General features: G+C 35.6%; 1 pseudogene; it reads left to right on the top strand.

Moving 5' to 3' along the window:
* Window positions 1-1,468: 1,468 nt before the first annotated feature.
* LOC112470839 lies at window positions 1,469-1,585 on the top strand (annotated as a pseudogene).
* The last annotated feature ends 20,134 nt before the right edge of the window (window positions 1,586-21,719 follow it).

The following is a 21,719-nucleotide window of genomic DNA, read 5'->3' as shown; positions in this document are numbered from 1 at the left end:
AAAACTATATATTGAACACCTACTATGTGCCAGGCACTATGATATGCATATGGAATACAATGGTAAATAGCACATGGTGCCCGTCCTTAAAGAATTTATAGTCTAGTGAGTATCGAATTTCCATTGGACCCCTCAATTTCTGCCACATTTTTCATCTGTAAAAGGGGCAATGACAAAGCCACTTCACTGGCTACTGGGACAGAGAATTTCATGGAGACTGACTCCTAACCACAAAATTCAGTCATATTTGAGAACTGGCTAGAATAATGACTTGAAATTGTTTAAGGTCACTTTTGCTCTGTTTTATTTTCTGACTGGCAAACAGATGTGTGCTGAAATTTGGAGGTCTCAGCAGTCTGGGCAGAGTGAGGACCCCACAAGATCAAAGTAGTCCAGAAATGTGGATTCTCTGCCCCAATTTAGGATGGCATTATGGGATGACCTCATGACAGCACTTAAGGCTCCACTCTATTCTCATATAAAACCAAGTCTTGCCCTGCCACAGTTATCTTCTTTTGTACTTTATTTCTTACTGTGTCACTGAACCTACTGAAAATTCCCATGCAGGAGACCCCATATGCTGTGGTTGAATTTGCCAACAGGAATATTTGTTCCACGCAATGCTTACTCTCTTGCTGAAAACAGAGAGTATGGTGGATGTTATATCCTCCCTCTAGGGAGAGGCAAATAAGTGGTGAGAAAATATCCCCCAAACACTCATGATGCTAGTCCAAAATTATCATCTCCAATTGAAGATGAGGAAACTGAGGCTGAGACCTGTCTGTGCTATACTACTTAGAGGACTTGAAGTAGGGTCTATATGGTTCCAAGACACATAGAGTTTATATACCTTCCTGACTCCTTGGTGGATAAAATATTGAGAGCTAGGAAGATGGGAAGTGTTGTGTTTCCTGGGAAATCTCATGGCTTACTGTTATGGGTTTGACCCTTTGGAATTCTCGTAATATTAGGCAAAATTGACTGGAAGTGGGGTTAACACCCAGAATTTTTTCCTCATTAGGGGCCACTTACTAAAGGCTTGCCTGTAGTTTTTTTTTTTTATTTTAGTTCTACCAGCAAAAAAAGACAAAACCTACATGCTTATTTGCCTACTTTACAAAACTGCTGAGGGCTGGCTCTTGCTATAGACTGCCAGCATGGAGATCCTAACTTGTGGGGGTACCAATTATAAATGATTAAGACACGGTGCCTGGATTTGCTTCTGTAGGAAGTTCTGTGTGGACGCCTGTGTTTGAAGAGAGAGATTTGGGTAGTACGTATAGCATGGATAAAGGTTCCTTGGTATGAAAACTCTGCTTGAAGGCAGAGCTCACTGAGCCAGATTTTTCCACCAATGTGTTGAATAAAAAATCTGCGTGTGGATGTAGTTCCATAGTGCAGCGGTTAGCATGACTACTTTACATGCAGAAGGTCCTGGGTTTGTGCCCTAGTGGAGCAACAGTCCATGGTCTACGGCCATGCCACCCTGAACAAGCCTGATGTCTGACCTCGGAAGCTAAACAGGGTCGGGCCATTGTTAGTACTTGGATGGGAGACCACCTAGGAAGACCAGGTGCTGTAGGCATAAAATAAATAATAAAATAAATCTGTATGGTTTATTCTTTTCTTTTCCCCTTAAACAAAGCTTTACCCATAATCACAAAGCAGCTGGAGGAAAGACAAAGACTGACGGTTTGAATGCAAACACTATTTTGAAAGCAAGTGATTGGCGGAACTTAACATTTTTCCGTCAGAAACAAGTTCTAGTGTGAAGACAAACCTTGGAGAAGAGTGGCAAGTTTAAGTAGCATGGAGTAAAGGAGAAAAACCTACTTCTGTTTGGTCGGTTATAATTACTCGGTTCAGGTTGTTCTTTACACAGATTTTTTAAGATACTTTTTCAATATCTTAACTTTATATTTAAAGTTAGGATGTGAGGCAGTTTGATCTTAAAACATGAACTAATCAATCCACAAATATACTACATAACCCCTAGAAGTGGCTTTTCCTTGGTCTTTAACATTTTCTGTGTAGATTCAACGAAACAAGAAAACACAAAAGGGTGAATTCACCATCTTCATTCACGTTGCACAGCAAGTATCTTTCTTGTTTGCTTAGTAGGTCTGCAACAATTCTGTGTTTTCTTACCTCATTTCTTGCTTGGTAATTAGCATACTTTTTTTCTTAGAAGAGCATATGGCATCCTTACTTGTAAATAAACCCTGCAAACCTCTTTCCATATTGTTGAGATCTGAACTGAGCTGTAATTTTGTCGAGTCATAAGCATGAGAGCACAATGCAATCCCAGGGATAACAAAATTTAGCACACAGACATAATAGGTAAATTGTCAGGAACTTAACTACCTTGGTCTTTTATTGCCAGATGATTCAGTGTATGTATAATGTATAAAACTAAAGGATGAAGTGAGAAGACCTAATTGCAGCAATCCCTGCCTACAAACAAAGCTAGCAAAAATGAAAGGCTGGATAGAAATAGAGAGTTGCTGTGTTTGAACTATAAATCTGGGTGACTCTCCCAGGAAGTTGTTCTTTGAGAAAAACAGATTTTTGCTAAGAAGATTCCTATTGTCTGAGATAAAGAGACAGGTCTAAACATGATTTTTAACTACTTGCTTTGTCATAACTTAGTAGAAAAGGGGTGGTCACATTTTGGAGTCTATTGTCTGATATTGCACATGGAAATTTTGCTTGACAATCATTGTATCTAATATGCTCACCACAATTGCAGCATACAGACAACATTTATCTACTTTCTAAATGTGTGGGTGTAACTATAGTCATTCTAAGTTAAAAAATAACCTACGGCATTTAAAATTTCTGGCCTTAAGTTTGGAAGGCCAATTGTACAGAAATCATAGTGAATATTTATAAATCGGTCATGAGAAAAGTCCTAACAAGATAATTCAAATATACTTTTTTTTTTTCTTTTTGGAACTGTGACACCTATGTACATCCATGTAGAGAGCATAGGTGACTAAGTAGAGAGGTTGGGTGCGTTCTTGTCTTTTTGCCAAGTGACTCATTCTAGCACTTAGAAGCTGTACACTTATGGAAACTAATATGCAATATATAAGATGTAGAGAAAATGTGAGTTGTCCATATCAAAGAATAGAGGAGAGAAGATAAAGACTGGGAAAGGTCTAGAGATTCTCCCTCATTGTCCCCTCTCACCCAATTATTTCCCAAAGTTGCCGTGACCTATACTTTTCTAAAGGCTTCATAGAACTGAAAGAGCCCAGAAGATTTACATCCATTTACTTTTATCCATTTTAACTGACTTTAGCATCTCAGGAGTAGAGACGGTTCTGGGCCCTCTCAGGAGTTAAGTGATTTGAGAGAAAGTAGGCTGTGAAAAAGTTAAAAAAATGTTATAAGGTATGTCAGAACCCCTGGAATAACCTCAGGACTCCCAAGCAGGGCGCTGAGGATTCAGGCTGATATATGACAAACACCACAGCTGATACCCAACAAAGAAGGTGAGAGCCAAAAGTAGTTGGTATAGGAGAGGGAATCATTTCATTAATTATTCCCCAAATTTCTGGCTCTATATTGGTCAAATAAACACAATAAGCTCAAGTATATAACATAATTACTTGGAGAAAATCTTATATTAGTGGGTCTCAGCCTTGGTTACTTATTAGAATCACCTGGGGAGACTTAAAAAATACTGATGCCTGGGTCTTACTCTTAGAAGTGTTGATTTAATCGGTTAGGAGTGCAACACAGGCTTTGGGACTTTGAAAAGCTCTACAGATGATTCTAATGGACAGCCAAGGTTGAAAATCACTGCTTATAACCTTCATTGAGTCTATTTAAGCAAAAACATTGAAATTCACCATCTTTGAGAAGGTAAAAAAAATCCATTTTAGCTTTACACTAGCATTATAGGATTCAATGCTACCAAGGTTTAAGAGTTAAGCAGTGCATGTTTGAGACACAGTAACAACCCAGGGTCAGGTTCCCTCTTGGTTCCAGTCTGAGTAGCCTTGGCATGATGATGCTTGCCTGCCCTTCACCTTAAACCCTTGTAATAATCCTACATTCTCTCATTGTAATCACAGGACTCTTGGTGATTGCATATCTGCTTGCTTATCATGAGTAAATAATGGGCAAAGTAGAGATTCTTAGGAACCAAAGATAGCTATGGCACCTTATTATCTATAAGATTACTTGATACTTCGTTGAATCATTTGAGATTTTTTGTGTTGTTGGTAATGCTTTGCTTTTCCTTTTCCAGAAAAATAATGACTTATTCAAAATCTGTCAACTAAACATAACTGAAATATTTTGCTCAACAGATACATTGCCTCTTAGGATTTAAATATGGATGAGCTAAAAGCTTTGAAAATCTGGCAAGAATAAAAATGCTGGAAAACACTTTTGGTTGCCCCTGGGTGATGATGTAGAAAAAGGGAAGAAATAGAATTAAATGATTTTCGACTGTACTATCAAACCCTCTTGAATGTTTATACACATTGTCTTATAATTTCTAAGGGATTTTAGTATTGTTTTTATATCACTGGTTCTCACTACAGGCTAGTTTAAATGGACCCAGGATTCCTACTCCCAGTAGCAGAGAAGCCTCTTCAAGGCCTTGATTATGAATTTTCTCCTAGGATTATTTGCCCTAAAGATGTAAAGGTAAAGCTCTAATGGTGGGATAAATGAGGTGAGGTGGAGATTTCGGGGTCTATCCACGTCATATTACCTAGGTGGTTGACTACTCCACTACTTCCAAGTTTAGCCATGTCTAAGCCTCAGAATTTGCTTGCAGAGGAAGCATACTAGCTTGTCAAAAAAATAAACATTTACTTGGAGAAAGACCATTAGGCCATGTTCATAGATCAGATTCTACATTATTTACCGAGACCATTCATGTGTTTGCAAAATTTTTGTTGTTCTACTTATAAAAATGTTGTTGTTGTCATTCTACTTAGTTGAAAGAGACTATAAAAAGCTTTAGTACGTACAGTCTTATCAGTGGGACAGAGAAAACCTAGGCTCAGGGAAGTTAAGATGCCAGAATCAAAACTGTGAATTTGTTAAAGAGCTAAGACTAGAAGCTGTCTCCTCAGCCCCGAATCCATGGCTCTTTCTTCCTCCCAGGTGGTTACGGTTGCAGAATGAAACAAAGAATCTCACTGGTTAATCTCACAGTTTAAGAAAGCTGATTGGGAACTATGAAAATATCAAAGAAGACTTGTTTATACGGTATTTATTAAAGAGCGAAAAATACAAGTCATTTACTCTGAACCAGATGGTTTTATAAATTAGTGGTGTGACTATAGATTTGTATAGACTTCCTGGAAATAAGCATTTGGCAATATGTACCAAAAACTTTAAAAATGTTCACAGTAATTCAGTTTTGGAGAATTTTCCTAATAGTCAGAGAAAATCACAAAGACTTATAGTCATAAACATTTGCCCAGCATTTATTTACATTATAAAAAATTGGATATTGCCAAAATGTCCACAGAAGTGGGAATTGCTTGGTAAAACACTGTTTCTGTCATGTAATATGATGAAGTATAATTTAGCCATTTAAACAATCATATTCTTGAAGCACACTTAAAGATATTTAAAGATGGTCATGATGAATGGTAAACAAAAATAAGGTTTACAAAAATACTATGTAAGATATAATCCCAATTTATTAGAAACAATACATTTATGTATAGATGCGGAAAGAAGATTATAAAAATAGATAACCAAACATTAACCATTATTATCTCTGGGTGGTTCCATTATGATTCAATTTTACTTTCTTTATACTTTTCAGTATTTTTCAAATTTCTACCATGAACCTTTATAACATAAATATGCAAAACAAAATATTATTGAAAACATAATTTCGATGAACCTCAAATGGGTTTATATCCATATTCTTTAGACGGAGGAACATTTGTTTCAAATGGGGAATAAGACCTAGACTTTTTGCTCTCTAGAGGGATTTGAAGAGAGACAATGGACCTTGTTATAGAGGACAGACCTGAACCCCCCAAAAAGTGAGGCTCCTTAGGCCCAAGAAGAGTAAACATCTTAAAAGTGCACAGGGGTGGGAACATCTGAGCCCAAGACAGAAAGCAAAGTTGGAAAAGCATTAAGTTTAGATGCTAAGCATTATTTCTAAATTACTAGCCTTGGAGTCTAGGGCTACACATTTCTGAAGTTTACAGAAAGCCTTTAAATGTCAGCATCATTTTTAGCCCAGAGCTCTTTTCTTACACAACATCTAAAAATATCTATTAGTTTAAATTGTCAGCATGTAAAACATTTGCTATGACTTTTTCTCATCGTATCACTCAATCATGTCAGCTAGAAAGAAAAAAATTGCCTGGATAATCTGGTGATTACTGATATTATTTGACGAGATTTTCATGGAGATATTTAATAGCAATTTAATAATGTTGGTTATAATTTTTAGCAGTCTAACCAAACAGTACTAGCTACTGCATGTATCCACTTAGATGTCCCATAAGCACTTCAAACACACAAAGTCCCAAACTAAATGCATGATCTTTTCTTGTATTTGCTTTAACTCTGAGTTCCCCAACTCTGTGTATAGTGCCAGTGTCCATTGGTTGCCTAAACCATGAACTTAAATCATCCTCTAAAAAATTTTTGGATCTCTGGTCTGGATTACTGTAAAAAATCCAATTGGTCTATCTAAATCTCATCTTGACCCCTCCAATTCGTTTTCCCTTCTGAAGATGGAGCAAATGCTCTAAAAAGGGAATCAGATTATGTTATTTCTTGTTTATAATTTTCTATTGGAGTCCTGTTGTCTTCAAAATAAAAATGTAAAATTCTTAGCATGGCCTTGAAGTGTTTATATGATCTCTATTCTGCTTACTTCTTTAGCCTCAATGCTTTCTAGTTCCCTAGATATGCCATGCTCTTGACTGCCACAGGACGGGCTCCTCAACTTTCAGTACCGAGCTCATATGTTGCTTTCTTTGGGACTCAAAGCTGCTTAAGTGCCCCATCCAAGGAGCTTCCTTGGCACTGTGATATAACACTGAATATTGTAATTGTTTAGTTGTGTACCTTCTCTCTTAAAACTGTGTACTCCTGGAGGAGAGAGATGAGATCCTGTCCACTATTACATCCTGAGCAGTGATCACAGTGTCTGTTAGTATCTTTAACTAAAAAAGAAGTTTCTCTCTTCTTATGTCATTAACAACAGGGAGGATGGGAGTAGAAGAGATTGCTTACCCAACGTTCATGCCACATCTCACCCTTACTTCCACCCCTCCCTCTGCCTTCACACCCAACCTTCTTTTTTCACAGTAAAACCTGGGTTGTGTTCACTTATCCATCCTCCAAGTGTTTCAGGGGAAGCTGACCCCAAGGCTTGATTTGTCTATAACGATTATGTTAATCTCCTTCCCCTTGATGTTTGTTTAAAAATAGCCACATGACTGAGTTCTTGCCAAGGAGATTTGTAGGGTAGTCTGATGAGGGCTTCTGTGAAAGATTTCTTTGCTTCTAAGAAACAGATACAAAAAGAGATGGTCCATTTTATTCTTCTTGACATTTTTATAACTAAAACCACTGTAGCCTTTTGTTCCCATGAAGGGAACCAGCCTGGGAACAAAGCTGACACATTAACAATGCCTGAGTGGAGAAGTGTAAATGACTTGGGCCCTTTTTGGCTTAACTAAGCCATTGATCATACCACTTGGGGCCCGCCCAAGCTCCAGACTTCTTATATGGGATAATAAATTTTCTCATTTTTCAAATAAATTTGAGTTAGAGATCTCTGTTATTTACAGCCAAATACATATGAAATGATTCAAAGACAAATTACAAATAGGCCTCGTTTTACTGAGAATTATTATCCTGTTCTACTGAGAAGTATAACACTGGACTTGCTATAATTGTACAATAGTCAGATCTAGAATGGCAAATTATTATTGCCTTACATTGGCATATGTCTTATTTATATTCTCTTGTTGGGTTGTTTGGTTGTACCCAAAGGAAAATATGACATTTGATTTTTTTAGAATTTGAGGCAACAGAGAAATGAGACTTTCTATTTTAAGTTGCTAAAGTCAGTATCTACACAGTTGAATAAGCCATAGCCTAAGTATAAAAATAAAATAAAAAACAATAAAACAGCTTTTAAAATATTTTATGTATCTCATTCTTTTCTTGAGGTAGAGGTAGACATAAAGTCTCCTAACAATTATAGGAAAATTGAAAAATACAAATAAATGTAAAAAAGGAAGTAAAAAGTAACATAATTCTATTATACATGGTTAATATTAATAATTTTAATAATGGGTTTCCTTTAAATCAAAAGAGTCTAATACAAATGAACATATATTTACTTTTTATTTAATATACTCATATGTAAAAATATATAAGTATATACGTAGCCTTGAATCATGTGTTATTCACTTAATATTTTTTCATGAACATTTTCCCATGCAATTACTTATTTGTCAAAATTATGCTTGTAAATGATTATACAATACTCCATCACCCAGAGAGATATGCCATCTTTGTTTAATCATTTTCTTTGGTTGGCTATTTCAGAGATTCCTTAAGATATTTGTTTTTTAAGAAAATATTAAAACATATTTTTGGGTACAAACCTTGGATTATGTCCTTAGGGTAAATTTTAATTTGTGCCAGTCTGTCTTTGGGCCATCTATTTTGTTTCATTGATTTTTCGGCCTATTCTAACATCAGTCAGTATTACTTCTTTAAAATTATTGTAGTTTATGATATGTTAGTTTATAATAGAGCAGTTACCCCACACAAATCTTTGAAATATATTTCTTATCCTCACTTTTTTCTTCTCGATAGTTTCTTTAAAAATTGGCCAAAAGTCGAAAAAATCTAATTAAACTTTTGATTGAGTAGTATTAAATGTATATATTGATTTGGTAATAATTAACATCTCTACACTATTGAATCTTTTTATGTCATTTCCTCATATATCTCTCCATTTACTGAAGTCTCTGTTATGTCAGAAATATTTGCAGTTTTTTCCTGCTTATTACTTTATAAGCATTTTCTTTTGCTTTTCTTTAAATTTTTTTTGTTGCTGTTGTAGGTGTGTGGGCAAAATTCTTAAAGTATCTTAGTGAAAGCTCTGTCCTTTTATTGTCAGGTTATTTTTTCTAAAGATATTTGCCTTGGCATTTTCTGGTAACAAAATATAACTTCTACTAAGTATGAAGCAGGAATAGTAAGTAGCATGCTCTGAGTCCCAGTTCGGTCACTAATAGTGACAATTTATAAAAAGTGAATCTTTTCTTATCTCATTTTATAAATCTAAAAGCAGAATTAAATATGCCTTGAACATATACCATTTAAAATTTTCTACCATTGCTTTTAAAAAATTAAAACTATAAAAGAGGAAAGTTATGAAGCAATATATTTTTCCCTTCCTTGTTTACACATAAAGCAATATAAGACCAGTTGCATTTGGTTTTAGAGACTTGATGGCTCACATAATTATGCAGAACTAATTAATTCAAAATCTGTTTATCAACAGTAGTCTGTAGCTACAGCATTTTCTCCCGGAGGCATTAACAAAGGCTTATCACCTGCTTTCTGGTTGCAGTTTGTCTCAAAGGCAAATCAATACAGAAAATATAAAAATGCTATTCCCAGAACTAACACTTCCAACAACTTACAAGAACTTTTAGTATCTGATGCCAATTAGTTTTCTTAGCTTAAATTAAAACAGTTTTATTTAGCAATAAAATGTGTCAAAATAATAAGGATTTTAAAGGCATAATAAAGTTTTCCCTAAGAATGTTTTAAAATTCAGATTATATATATTTATTTATATATTGCATAAAATTTTAATTATATATATTTTTCAGGATAAATAACTGTAACAGATGGTTGAGGACAAGAGTACATAAAAGAAAGCTATTATATGCCTTATAGACTAAACAATATAATATCCCTTGCACATACTCACCTACAGTAAATGAGTATAGAACTAAAAGTATCTACATCATGGGCAACATCTTTCTTTGTACAAGATCAGCAAAATAGCAGAAATGAGTTATTAATAAATGTATGTGTCTGATTCTTGATAGAGTTTTCTGATCAATTAGATTCCCTCAAGCTTTAATGCAATTACTATGTTACTGGATATTCACTTGATAGAACACTGGTTAGAATAAAACATGTTTTGGTTTAGAGAGCCAGTATTTATTTATTTTTTTAAAAAAGAAAAAGGATTTTTGGGAATTGAAATTCTCCTGTCTCCCTGTTTTTTAAAAGGTCCATTTGTCTTTTGAAAAATGAAAAGTGCTCGTTCATAAAGTGAACTTTGGGTAATGGAAGCCTGTTTTTATAGTTGGATTTGCAGGCACAAGGAAAAGGTTCACATTGGGTTCTGGCTCATTGGCTGCAGTATGCCTGAGAATTTGACCCTTGGTCTTTTTTTTAAAAAAATTACGCATTGATTAATAACATTGTATAAGTGTACAACTCTATAATACATCATCTGTGTATTGCATTGTGTGCTTACCACCCATAGTCTAGTCTCCTTCTGTCTATCCTTCTTACAACACAGTTCAATGAACTGCTAGGAGCTGTCCTATACCAGATCCAAAATAAATGAGAATCCTCCAACATGCCAAACCAAGAGCTTGCACCTCATGGCTGAGATTGTTTATCAAATAAGGAGTAACCTGTATTGATGAGAGGCAGCTGCATCAAAGAATGGGGCTGCATGACTAGCTAATTATAAAAGCTTAAGGTACCCCAGAACTGATGGCTTCCTTGGACTGAGTGGGTCTGTGTTCACCTAACTTCATCTGTTGTGACCATGCAAATCCCAAGTATGTAGGAACTGGTACATTGGGAACTGTGCCTGAGAGTCATGAAACCTCTATTATACTGCTCTTCATTTTGACCAGGAGGAAGCCTGCTTCCTGTGCTATTATTTGTTCTGATTCTTTCTTAAAATGCAGTAAATTTTGAGATGGGTGAAGTTTTTTTTGGTGTCTCATGAGTTTGATCATTAATCTGAACCCAAGCCAAGTAGAGTGGGTGTTGCAAAGGCAAATTTCCATAGCAAGGAATTGCCCTTTGTATTTTGCCTGAATCCTTCTAACCCCAATCCCTAAATCACAAAGTATCTACAAAGAGAAAAAACTACTTAATAAATTAATGAGTAGTTGTGTTCTCATTATGACTTGACATGGAGGCTTCCCCCCAGCATTAGCTCAGCATCTTCAAAAGCCAAAATGTCAATGACACCAATGATTTTCTGAGATGATAGAAAGTTTAATAAAGAAAGAAGATGAAAACACAGAAGTAAAATTTCTATAATACAATGGCATAAAAATATTAGCCCCAGATTCAGTTTCTCTGAATCTCACACTAAAATGCCTATAAAACATTGACAAATGACAAAACCTCACATTATCTCATGCTGAAAACTAAAACTGTCAGATAATCCATTGCTAAAAACCTGTGAAGAATTTACCCATTACCACAAGCCAAATAAAAGTAGATTGAGAAAAACAATTTGTGACCTAACTAATCTTTGCCTCCTGAAATAAAACAGGCTATCTAAGCTGAAAGTTAAAAAAACTCCAACAACATGTATTTTTCTATTGACTCCTGGTGAATTGATCCAGGGTCTAATACAATAGGAAAAAAATAGACTGCACAAAAATATTTTTTTGAAGCGTATCGTTTTCCTTTATTCCCACTTTCTACTTTAATTCATTAACATCTTGGCAAGAAATGGAATTGGTGGTATGTCATGTATCTGGGAAGATTTGGTCCTGACAAATAAAGCATTGTTGTTGAGTACAGTACTTAAGAACCAGTTAGACTTGCCACTTACCAGCCAGGTGACTCTGGGTAGGTTATTTAACCTATTTTTTACTCAATTTCCTCATCTGGGACTGCTATAAGTATTAAATGAGAGAATGAACGTAGAGCTCAAAGCACTAGGACTGATACAATGCTTTGTTCAATGAATGATAGATATTATTTTTATTATGACAAAGAAGGGCAGAAAATGGGAGTTTTAGCAGTTCTAGCAGTGTGTGTGTATGTGTGTGTGTGTGTGCATGCGTGCATGTGTGTGTGTTGAAGTTTTAGCTTTCTTTTATGCCCTCTCTCTATATTCAGTGTATCAGAGAATCTGGCCATGAAATGAAAAAGTGTTCTAGTTCATCTTGCACTGTCACATAAGATGAATGTCTGTTTGATACTGGGCACAGCCAGGGACTCTCCACATCAGCTGGATCTTCAGCTGTGTGGCCAATGAGGGGATCACACCAATGCACAAGTGGTTAGGGCTGTGAAACCACACACCCTGTCTTTTGGTAAAAGATGGAAACTAACACTGCAACAAAAAATGAACATGGATTATGGGTCTATGAAAAATACTGCAAGAAGAAAATGGTTTGGAATCCTAAATAGAAGACAAGACCTCTATGAAACAGCAGAAAACTGATTAGTCAGTCACCTCCATCACTGAAGTACGTAGCCCCTCATTCACCTTCTTCATCTCTACCTTGCATTCTATCATCATTCCAAGTACCTTTACCCTCTTCCAGGGTGACCCATCTGTTATGGGCTGAATTGTGTCCTTCCAAAGTTCATACATTGAAGTCCTAACCTCTGGTGTCTCAGATATAACTTTACTTGAGATAGGGTCTTCAAAGAGTAAAATGAGATTACTGAAATTAGTAATGAAATGACTGGTGTCCTCATGAGAAGGACGTTAGGACACAGACATGCATAGAATAATGATGTGAAGGCACAGGGAGAAGATAGCCACCTACAAAGTGGAGGAGAGAGGCCTCAAAAGAAATCAGTCTTCCTGGCATCTTGGTCTCAGATTTCTAGCCTCCAGAAGTATGAGGAAATAAATTTCTGTTGTTTAAGCTGCCCAGTCTGTGGCACTGTGTTATGGCAGCCTTAAAACTAGTATACCATTCAACTGCCTGGACTCTCAGTTTCTTTATTTTTTCATCTCCATGACCTTCACTTTTGTTCCTCTTTAGTACACTCTCCCCCACCCCGGGCAGTGCCCTGATGTCATAATCCAGAACTGCTAACTTCTGAAAGAGTATATTCAAATCTGTACTGTTTGCCAATCTCTGACCATAGTTACACTGCTTTGCAACCTTCTCACAAGGCTGCTCCTACCTTATCTGCTCTTAATCTCACTGATATCCCCAGATAAACCCCACTTTCTCCCTTCCCATTCCCTCCTGTCTTCTCCCTTCTCAATTTAATCTCGATGTTATGGTTTATCACTCTATCCTATGTCTTGTCAATATCTTCAGACTTTCATTTTCCTTCCACTGTAACAGTCTTGCAACCTCCAACATCCCCTGCAAGCTGTCTGTCTTCCCTGTGCCCATACAGCAATTCCAAACACTGCTGAAGGAAACCACACAACCACACCACATCTTTAAGTCATTTAGGCCCTCGACATTGTCCATCATCTCTCCACTTCTCCACAACTATTATTTTAAACTTCCTCTTCTTCAAGACCCAGACATCGCCATCCCACCTTCATTACCAGCAGATGACTTCACTTCCTATTTTATGGGGAAAAGTGAGTTCACCAGAGAGAAATTTTCCTACATTCCATCAACAAACCTATAAATTGCATTCTCACAACCCTTTCTTTGTTACTTCGTGTCATAAATGAAGATGTGCTCCTCTTCCTTCTTAAGGTTCATTCCTCAATAACTGCTTAAAATTTTGTTCCTCCCTGATCCTCCAAGGACTCACTGTTTTTATCTTTCTTTTTTTTTTTTCATGTTTAAGTTTCCCTTGTCCCACTCTTTCTTTATTTGTTCTTAACTGCTCACCATTTAAATAGTTTCAAAATATCTTGATAGCCTCTGCCACTGCTGAGAATGTGCCTCATGCCTCAGTGCTCAGGGGAAAAATGTTTGAGATGAGTGCCACTGATATGAAAAGTCTTGAGGCACAGAAAGCAATGACCCAACTATTTATACTGAGCTGAATTTTCATTCAAGAGTAAAAGAAATGAAAAAATTTTTGTCATGTGCTGGAAGGCTCAGAAAATACACTACACATCATCATCGTAAGTAATGATGATGATATAATTAGCAAACACAGCATTTCCTCTGTGTCAGGCATTGTTCTAAGTGCCTTTCAGATTTCCAGTCATCTAATACTCAACAAACCTCTGAAGAAGGTACTATTTTTATCCCTATTGGAGATCTCAGAAAATAAACCATATATAACAGCACTAACAAAAGCAAATATTTACATTTACATGGCACTACTATTATGAGTGCTTTACATTATGAATGCTTTACATTAGTATTCATTTATTCCTTATATAAACCCTATGCTGTTTATACTATGACTCTCTCTGCTTTGCAGAGTGTGACTTCCAAGGTCAGGCAGTTGGTAAGTGGTAGAGTTAGGATTTGAATTCAAACCCTTTCAACATTCTCTACATGCTCATCTACATGTACTTTTTTGAATAATTACTTTAAGTGATCAAAAGCAATCCAACATTAGGAACTGAAAAAGGAGGAAGTCTCCATATAAAAGGATCAGGACTAATTTATGTCCTATGAGTGAAGGCTCTGGAAGCAGGTTTCCTTAAGTATCAGCTCCACATTACCAGCTCTGTGACCCGAGGCAGTTTGCTTAACTGTTGTGTGTCTCAATTTTCTCATTTATAAGAAAGGGAAGAGTCAGACTATCTACCCCATTTGTCGTTGTCAAGACTAAATGTAATAATGCATGTAAAAAGCATGTATTGATGCTTGAGAATATATGTGCTTATATGTGCTAAATCTTGCTATTGTTATGTTATTTTTCTTACATATTCTCATCCACAAATAATTGATAATGAACAGTTAAAGTGAAAAGGGGGCTGGCAAAATCTCTCCTGAGGAATTTAAGAAGTGGCTCAATCCCTTTTGCAATGGCCTTCAGCATTGCTGCAATGGATCTTTAGCAGTACAGCTCTCACCCCAGGCAAAAGAAGCCTCTTCCCATGTCCCACATCTTAGAGGGAACCTTGTATTACACATAAAATAAAGTCATTAAAGAATATATGGGTGCCTCTATCACTCGGTGATGCTGATCATTTGTTCTCATGCTTCAACACCATTCAGGACCCAGAGAAAGCACTTCTCTAAATCTGCCCGATGTCCTCAAAACAAAAGTCAGGTGTTCAAATGGCATGAAGATGTATGTGCTGAATCACCATCGATATGGGAGATATACACTACTTAGAGTTAGGGGTAATTAAGGTGTGGAAACACTTAGGAAAGAAAAAAAAATAAATGTATTTGTCAAATTATTCCCCTTAATTAGTATGAACAAAATAGACTCTTATATGATAAAATTTCCCAGTAGTACCGAGAGTCTATTTTCTTGCTTCACTTCTTGTTCCAGTTTGTGGTTCCAGAAGTAGTTATAAATTGGCGCAATATTTGAAACATTTGCCCAAGGCTATAGAAATTCTGCAATGTTAAATAATTTGTTACTCAAATGTGCATGTATTTAGGTATAAACTTAAAATGCATGTAGCATGTAAAGAATATTGATTCTTTACATAACTGAATGGGTCTACACATTGCTTTAAGAGATGATAAAAAATGTAATATAAGAAACAGTTATGCACATGGTAAAATTAGAAACATTTTGTAATATTTTCTGTAATGATAACAATTTATCATATATGACTATTATAATGTTTGAACGAGATATGTGTATATTATTTATTTCTAAATCTATTGCATTAATAATTTGAAAATTCCTATTGCTATTGCCTCAGCAAGGTTTCTTTGAACTGGAACTAATAAAAATCTGCTTAAAAACAACAATGAATCAAGACAGATTGCCAAATTTGGCATTATTGTCAAAAAAACACAAATAATGTGAAAATCTTGTTTATAACAACAATATTAGAGATTCTACCAAGATTAAAGCAAGAAAAAAAATTTTATGGAATGAATATACAATAATTTCTGAATTATATGAGTGTTTATTTTATTTCCCATTCAAACATTACTGGCCTATTAACATACATGCATGATAAAAATTAATTCAGTCATTTTTGGTATTTTGTCAATCTCAGTTATATAAAAATTATAATTTGACAAATACTCAACATTTTTTAATCATTATGAAGATGTATTTGTCAAGGTAGGAGAATAGAATATATTTTAGCTAAGTGCTTTCTATTTTTAAAATAACTGGATGCATGGCACGTGGGCTCCCATGTGTACTACTGTCCGGTGCCCTGAAAACGTGTCGGGAGGAGAGCCTGAGGTCAAGGCCTGGGAGTGTGAGTTCAGAAATTAAATGTGCATTCTCTTAAGAATGAAAGTTCATTGTACATCTAAAAATCACATCTTTACTCATTCAACACATTTATTCATTCATTCATTCAGTAAACATTAAGCTCCATGCTGAAGATAATCACTAACTAGTGGGAAGACAGACATTCGGCAGTGCAGGACTGAAGATGTGCGCAGGTGTCACTTCTTCCAGGAAGCTTTCCCTGACCACGGGCTGAGCTTTCTCTGGGCTTTTTCTTTCCATTGTCCCTATTTCCATGGAGCAGAATAGGATAGCGAGAGACTTCCCTAAACTTAGTCAGAGAATCTGATTTTCGACCTGTGCAATCTTAGACAAATTAATCTCTTAGACTCGCTGAACTTCAATTTCCATGCCAATAATGTGGGATTAAAGGGAACTTGTGCTGAAAAGTGTTGTTTCATGGACATGCACATACGAAGAAGAGACACATGTAAGATAAAGAGCCTGGGAAAGCATATTGAGGAAAGTACTCTTCAAATTGTAAAGGGCTATGCAAAGATGGAATAGTGAGATCCTTAGGATCCAGTTCTGTTTTTTCCAAGACTTTCTCAGCCTATAACAATTTACTCCAAGGCCGAGTGACCGCTTCTGCTCCATATGGTTAATGTGGCAATCTAAAGAATTTAGAGTGTCATGTGTAAACAAAAATATAAGCGGAGCCACTTTAAAATGGAGCCCAGATGCCATGTCAGAGGTATTGCCCTTGCGTGTCTTATATCTCAAACCTTTGGAGTGTTAAAACAGGACAAAGTAACCTTTGGACAGGGCCTATGCAAACTTGTGCCCCAAAAAACTGTTTGCAAAGATAACAAGAAAGCAGTTATGACGGCTGGACTGAAAATAATAACATTGTTTCGAGTTAACATTACTTTGTTATGTTATCTGCACCGGTAGAAATGCCTTCCTTCTACTGATGTAATTGTTCTCCTTCCCTTTCCCATAAATGCCCAGTGCCTTTATCTCCTGGTTGAAACACTATTTGGGCTTCTGCCTGAATCAGTGTGTCCCAAATAGCTATTCTTACTGATTTCGATAAATGTTTGTTGCTTTTCACTTTGAAAGGCCTTTTATTTTTAGGTTAACACATGAAATTATACAATCTTTCTCATGAATACACAATTTTCTTCATAGCATTGTAATAAAATATATAGCTGTGCTAATTATTTATATATACACATCTCAATTCTTTTTTTTTTTTTTTTTTAAAGAGAATCCCTCAATAAACTTTAGGAGAGAGGGAGAAAGAGAGAGCAAAAGAAAGATGTTGTGTCTCATTTCTTCAGGTTCCAAAATGGTAATTCTAAAGCTGTCCAGGGATGTAGTAAAAATTTGTGTTTGGAAAAAAGCCTAATGAGCAAGTAAAAAGTGTTTATAAAACTAAAGGGAGTGAAATCAAGCTTACAGTTTAATAACTCAGCAGTCATACTACCTTTGTAAACCCAAAGGCCATTCTGAGTTAATTGTGCGTATTTCCTTTGTTTCCCATATGGATCAGTACAGAAAGGCTGGGATATGTTGTGGTAACAAATGTTAATGGCTTAAAACAACAAAGCTTTGTTTCTTGCTCACATAGGCTTATTTCCTTCTCCAGAACCCAGGTGACAGAGCATCTGTTCTTTGGAAGATTGCTGATCTCCATGGCAGAGTAAAAGAGAGGTCTGCGAGGTCCCATGTTGGCCTAGAATAAGTACATGCTCTGGTGCCGAAGTGTCACACATTACCTCTTCTCACAATACACTGACCAGGAATGGTTACACAGCCCCACCCTGCCAGGGAGCCAGGGAATAGAATCCTACCATGGGCCAGAAAGGGGAGAAACAGAAATATCTGGTGAGCAGTACAAATGACGAGTGTGACATTGCAACTCACATGAAGTGGCAGTGTGAATCCCTAAAGTCAATCTGTCGTTGACCAAGGAGGCTAATTATTGCCTTGAGGTGACTCTTGGTCTCAGGCTGTCTTCCCTCATTCATCTTCCTCAATCTGTTCTACTAAAGCCTGTCATTCCTTTGTCAGAATTTACTACTTATGCTAATTCTAAATAATTTTGTGTTCTCTTTTAAAATGCAAGTAAACATCAAGTATATTATAATTTTGTGTCCTCATCTGATGGTTTTGGAGGGCTGGTTGCTACAGGGCTCTTAAGTGTGAAAGCACTTTAAAAAAAAAAAAGACTAGAGCTCCTTTCCATGAAGGGAGAAAGGCGTCTGAAAGTAAGTCAACCATGTCAATATATTGTCCAGAGTGGATCTCAACCAATGATGTGGGAATATATAAGACTGTGCACTATGTACAGCTATACAGTTGCCAGCCCTCAAGCAGTCACTGGATCCATTCTTATCCATTGAAGGAACCAGGCTTCAGGGCCCCAGGTTTGGGATGCTTCTTACACTAAATGACAAGATGACTGCTGAATTGCAGATTCTCTGGTCCCCAATACGAATGGAATCTTGCCTTTTCTCTTTTGGTAGATGTTCAAGAACTAAAATATCTTTCTGTCTGAACATATAAAATGCTCCCATTATCTTTAAAAAAATCTTAGAGAAAAATATTCTAGGTTGTTTTCTAATTATGCAATGAAATCGCTCTCAGTTCTGGTATGTTGGTTAAAAGTCAAAACAGCTTGTATTTGAATACAGCTATACACATTCAACATTCAAAAGCTGTTTTCATCATGATAATTAGACATTAAATTATGATTTATATTGTTAAATACTGATTTGGAGTTAACTAAGTAACAGTCTGGAAATTTAAAAGTACTTTAGGATATAATGTTATAGTAAAGTGTCACATTTTCTTTTTTTCTCCCAAATTTAATGCATTATTTTAATTTGCATCTTAAAATATTATGAATACATAAAATGTATAAGTAATACAAATAGCTAAGTTACAAAAGGATTTTTTTTAGTGAAAAGAGTTTCTCCTATCCCTTTCCCCAATTCCTAGAATTTTCCCCTCAGAAATAAGAACGATTTATTGTGTTTCCTTTCAAAGATATTCTATATTGCTATGAATTTTCAAGTGTGTGTGTGTGTGTGTGTGTGTGTGTGTGTGTGTGTGTGTGTGGTTATTTGTTTGCTTTTATGCTTCGTTTTTCACTTGGTATATCTTGAATATGTTTTCCTAGCACTATATACGGAGCTGCTTTATTCACTTAACAACTACATAGTATTCCATTGAACTGATCCATCATGATTTATTTACCTGGTTCTCTATCAATGAATATTATGTTGTTTCAAATCTTTTGCTATATGGACAATCCTGGAAATGATATTGTTATATTTAAGTATGTGTGACTTGACTGTAGACCATAATTCTGGAAGTGGAATTGCTAGATCAAAGTCAGATTTTCTTAATAGAACTGTCATTAGCATGAATTAAATTTTAAATGATGTGAGCGCATAAAATTGAAAAAATTTTTTGCCAAGACTAAATATTTGTTCACGCTATTGTCCAACTCTGACCTAACAGTCAAATAAGACCTGGTTCTAGGCCTCAAGGGACTTAAATACTGTAGATAAAATGGCAGCTATTTTGAAATTATGTATTTGGAAAACTATTCTTACATTATCCTCATAAGATTTGTTTATCAACCATAAAATTGACTCTAAACGAGGTATTTAAATGTTCCTATGTACATATCTGGACTATGAAAATTTCTTAACTGTGGAAAATTATTATAATATTTCTCCTTCAAAAAGAAATGCGTTTTCACATAACATTTTGGTAAAAATCTCACCAGGAGTAATAGCATCAAACCTGTCTTGGAATTTCATAAATATTTGACAAAGTCAGAACAGTGATGTGCTTTTTTCACTGAGAACTTCTTTTAACCTGAAAATTTGCTGCTCCAGACTTCCAGAAGATAACTGGACTCTTTAGAAAACCTCATGTGATTAGGGATGATTAACAAAGCCTTAAGTAACTTCATGGGAAGATGTCACAATTCATTTCCTAGAGCAGCACAGGAAGGGTTAAGCTATCAGTCTTCCCTGATTATTTCATATCCCTTGTATAAGATTGCTAAATGTCAAAAAGTGTTTATTTTTTTTTTTGCTAACAGTATAAAACTGAACATACTGTGAGACATAAGGTAGCAGGTGTCTTGGCTCTAAACTATCAAGTCTGTGGGCATTCTGTTATAACAGGTGCTCCAAAAAATTTGAACAGATTTTAACAAGAACTCAATGGGCTTTTTAATTAGCCTGGTTATTCGGCATGTGTAAAAAAGCATTAGGTATATGCTTAAAACATCATAGGGTTTAAAAAACAAATGCTTCACATAGTCACTTTCTCTTTCTGGCTTCTCCTTGCTTTCTGCTATTATATTTGATGTATGTGTTTCTTTTATCACAGAATTTCCTCCTAGAAGAAGCAGGAACATCACAAAGAATGACCACAGATAATAGTAATAGAATAGGAGATCCAAAAAATTGTTTTGACTGTCACACAGATACTCTGTATACTTTTAATAGAACTCAAGTTTGGAACATATTAGAAGGTAGCCTAACCCTCTCTGTAATAGCTTCTTTTAAACAATTCATTTGTCCCGTAAATTGACTATTAATCAGAAGGACTTTTTACCAATCTCTACAATTTAAAAAGATGAGCTCTTTCTTGGGATTCATATTTAGGATTTTAGGGATAAATAACAACAGAAACAAAATTCTATCTATATTTCAGTTACTTTTCTAGGTCGTTATGTTAACATAGACATTAATTTGAGACTACTTATTTCCAATTGTCTTATGTGCTAATGTTACATTTGATCTATGTATTCAATGTTAGAGCATTAGTTTATTTATCAAAAAATTATTTACTGGAAACCTATAATGTTGAGTGTGTGTATGTGTGTAGCATAGAGGAATAAAACAGAGTTCCCAACCTTAAGGCACCTAAAACCTCATAATTTATAAAGTGGAATGTATTCAAAACTCTAATAGTATATGGGGGTTGAAAGGATGGGCATATTTACATTTGGTGAAAATAGGGCGTTTCATTGAAACAGATGACATTTGATCTTGGTCTTGAAAGTTGAGTAGAATTTTGAAGTCATGATAGTAGCTAGCATTTGGGAGTGAGTCTACATTACAGGCACAAATAAAAGTATATTAGGTCATAGAGTCATCAATTTTAATTATTGCATTTCGTGTTTTTTTTTTTAGATATGCAGATATAAGGTACAGATTTGTTTCAAGTTAAGCAAATAAAAAGTTGCCAATTATTGATTGCTCATAGTGTGCCAGGTCTTTCACCCATTTTGCCTTACTTGCTGTTTACAACAACCTTGTGAGAGGTATTATTACACCTGTTTCACACAGAAGGATGTGTTAAATAACTTATTTAAGGTCATGTGATAAGCAAGTGGTAGAGTC

Source organism: Pteropus alecto, unplaced genomic scaffold, assembly GCF_000325575.1.
Source record: "Pteropus alecto unplaced genomic scaffold, ASM32557v1 scaffold3, whole genome shotgun sequence".
Classification (NCBI taxonomy): Eukaryota; Metazoa; Chordata; class Mammalia; order Chiroptera; family Pteropodidae; genus Pteropus; species Pteropus alecto.
The sequence above is the reverse complement of the archived record's forward strand: the minus strand, read 5'-3'. Positions and strand labels throughout refer to the sequence as shown.